Source organism: Rhinatrema bivittatum, chromosome 6 (genome assembly GCF_901001135.1).
Source record: "Rhinatrema bivittatum chromosome 6, aRhiBiv1.1, whole genome shotgun sequence".
NCBI lineage: Eukaryota > Metazoa > Chordata > Amphibia > Gymnophiona > Rhinatrematidae > Rhinatrema > Rhinatrema bivittatum.
Genome location: NC_042620.1, coordinates 261,336,719 through 261,340,584, shown reverse-complemented (window position 1 = coordinate 261,340,584; position 3,866 = coordinate 261,336,719).

Sequence of the window (3,866 nt, the reverse complement as noted above, 5' to 3'; positions counted from 1 at the left end):
TCTCACCAACTTTTCTCACTTCCCCCCCCCCCCCCCCACTCTTTCCAGCTGCTTCACAAAGCCAAGCCTGACTAGGTTCAGCAACGTTGCCCTGGGATCTTGGAGGAAGGATGGCGGAATCATAGTAATCACAATTGCAACCTGTGACATCACTGCCTGGAGCTCTCAGCAGGCCATCCCAGAGAGGTCACAATATGACATCACAAAGCAGAATGTCCACAAAACTGCAAAACGAATCTCCAGCTAAATACCCCGAAGTCTTCTGTGAGCTGAAAGAATCATATAAGTCATTTCTGAGTGCTAATGATCTACTAAATGTCCATCCATCCATTCTAATACAGGAAATGGGAGAGACCTACATGAGAGTTAAAAATATAGAGATCTTAGACCTAGATTTATCAATCTGCTGTAAATATTGCATGAGATAGGAAAAGGAGTGTGTTTTATGGTAGTACCATGCGTGCTCATTTCACCACTGGGGAAAAGAGAGAGAGAGAGAATATATGGAGGCCCACCTAGTAACTCGAGGTGAGGTTTAGATAGTAGTGTAGGGGTTAGGGGCCACCTTGACATGCAGAGGGTCTGGGTACAATGAAAGGACTTCGGGCTGAAGAGCCAGGAGAGTCTTCATGACCTGCAGATGGACTGAGCGAACTGGTAGACTAAATGGTAAAGCTGGTAATTTCATTGCCGTGCGCATGTTATAAAAATCCCCTGACTTACACATGTAAAAGCCAATTTACAATGGGGTAAAAGCATAAAATTAATGTGATAAAAATCTACATGTGTATCCTTTTAACACTGAAAGTACCCATAAGTGGGTGTATGAGTTGCACACACTTAACCTGCTAATTTCCAATTTATTCAGCTAAGTAGCACCTTTCTCACTACTTAGACAGGCAAATTTAAAATTTATACGGATAAGCAGTGGAACTTATCCAGCTATATTGCAATTTATCCAGCTAAGTAGCAGCAGGCCTACATAGACAGTTAAGTCTGAAAAGCGCTACTTGTCCATTTAAGTAGCGCTTTATGGTCATATCCAGCCATGTGCTGCTACCTAGCCAGATAAATGAGCATTTATTCGGATAAGTGTGAACTTGTGCAGCTCGTGATTTAAACATACATGAGCATTTTTTCATGCATATGTAGTCGTATTTTATAACATGGAATTTAGAATGATAACTAGCAAAGGTAATACCTGTTGTGATGCCTTTGGAGCGGTCTAAGACAGGAGAAGTTCGGAGAACAGACCAGGCTGGAGTCTGTTCTGGTTTTCAACAGTTTAATTACAAAATGTTCAGCAAGACAGAATCAAAATGGCTGCTTACCTCAGCAGACTGACAATGCAAGAACAGTTTTTCCAAAAGAGCACAACACTCCATTACAGCTTCCTTCTTCTCCCTGGGGCCTATCTAATTCTCTCAGGGCCTCACCTTTGTATCTCTTACCTCAGGGAAATGCCCCCACCCGAGGATCCCTTTCCTGTCTGTCTTAAGGTGGACCGGGCAGTCTGAGGCTCTCTGTCATATACTATATCACATTCCCTCCAACTCAGCTCAATCTTCCTTACTTGAGCGCCTGCCTGTACAAGGGAGACTTCTCTAGAAAGGAAGTCTGCATTTATATTCGCCTTCTCTGCTCTGTGTCGGACTTTAAAGTCAAATGGTTGGAGTGCCAGAAACCACCTCATTATTTGTCCATTGGACTCTTTATTCCGAGCGACCCAGACAAGGGGTTGGTGATCTGTTACCAGCGTGAACTGGCGGCCCAATAGGTAATAACGAAAAGCCTCCAAGGCCCATTTGACAGCTAAAGCCTCTTTCTCTATCATTGAGTAGCATCTCTCTTGGGGTAGTAGCTTCCTGCTAATGAAGGCTACTGAGTGTTCTTCGTCTCCTTTCTCTTGTGTAAGAACGGCTCCTAGCCCCACCTCTGATGCGTCTGTCTGTACTATAAAGGGCTTGGTAAAGTCCAGACTTAGAAGAACAGGTTCCGAGCATATGTCTTTCTTTAATCCCTGGAAAGCTTCCGCCGCCTCTGAGACCATCTAACTTTCTCTGGGGCTTTCTTTTGTAATAGGCATGTGAGGGGCTTCGTTTTTTCTGAAATGTTTGGTATGAACCGTCGATAGTAACTGATGAGGCCTAAAAAGGCTCTCACCTTACTCTTTGTCTGTGGGACTGGGACTCAGGTAATTGCTTCTATTTCCATGTCTGTGGGTAGACTTTCCCTCTCCCAAGGGAGTATCCCAGATATTGTACTTCTTGACCTCCCTAATTTACATTTCTTGGGGTTGGCTGTCAATCCAGCCTTTCGTAGACTTGTAAGTACGGCCTGTAATTGCCATAGGTGTGTCGCCCAGTCTCCACTGTAAATGACAATGTCGTCAAGATAGGCTGCTGTATAACCCTGATGTGGGCGTAGTAAGCGGTCTACCAAGCGTTGGAAGGTAGCTGGAGCCCCATGAAGTCTGAACGGCAGGACCGTAAACTGGAAATGTCCCTTCGGTGTTGAAAAACCATCTGCTCCTTTGCAGTTGGCGCCAGGGGAACTTGCCAGTACCCCTTTGTCAAATCAAGCATGGAGATAAACTGGGCAGTTCCCAAGCATTCAATAAGTTCATCCACGCGGAGCATCGGATATGCATCCAGCTTCGAAGCCTCATTGACCTTCCAGAAGTCAATACAGAACCGGATAGTACCATCCGGTTTAGGTACCATTACAATAGGCGAGGACCAATCACTATTGGATTCCTCTATTACTCCAAGTCAAAGCATTTCTTTTACCTCAGCTTCTACCACCTGCCTCCTGGCTTCAGGAATCCGGTAGGGCCGTTGTTTAACTACTACTCCTGGGGTTGTAATAATATCGTGACAAGCTATGTGAGTTCTCCCAGGCATAGTCGAGAAGACATCTTTATTTCGAGTCACTAGTTTATCCAGGTCCACTTTCTGCGTTGTGGAAAGTTGGTCTCCATATGGGATCATCTGGCGCTCGGAAGTTTGTGAAACGACTGGACCAAAGTCGTCTTCTTGGACCAGACTGCAAGTCGGAGCAGCCCATTTTTTTAGTAGATTCACGTGGAAGATCTGGGCCTTCTTCCATCTGTCAGGTTGGGCCACTTTATAATCCACTGGGCCCATCTTCTCCAGCACCTCATACGGACCTTGCCAACAGGACAGCAATTTATTTTCCGACGTCGGTAGTAGCCCTAGTACGCAGTCTCCCGGCTGGAAGACCCGAGGAACAGTGGACTGATTATATTGCCGGGCTTGGGTAGCCTGGGCCTTTTCCAGGCAAGTCGGGCAGCCTCTCCTGCCCTCCCCAGTCAGTCCTGCATCTGGATCACATAGTCAGCCAAATTCCGTCCAGAATTGGGTTCCTCTTCCCAGGTCTCTCGTACTACATCCAGGATTCCCCGTAGTCTTCTACCATACAATAATTTGAACGTGGAAAACCTGGTCGAACTTTGAGGGACCTCTCGAATGGCGAACAATATATATGGCAAAAGTAAGTCCCAATTCTTGCCATCTTCCGCTATGAACTTCCTCAATATCTGTTTGAGAGTTTTGTTAAAATGCTCCACGAGCCCATCAGTTTGTGGATGGTAAACTGATGTCCGCAGGGTTTTTACCTGCAATTATGTGCAAACTTGTTTCATCACTTTAGAGACAAACAGGGCCCTTGGTCGGTTAATATCTCTTTGGATAACCCCACCCGGGAAATCACCTCCACCAAGGCTGTGGCTATTGTTTGAGTCTTCATATCTCATAGGGGAATAGCTTCTGGATACCTGGTTGCATAATCGTGAATGATCAGGATATATTTGTTTCCGCGGCTAGACCTCTCTAAGGGGCCTACCA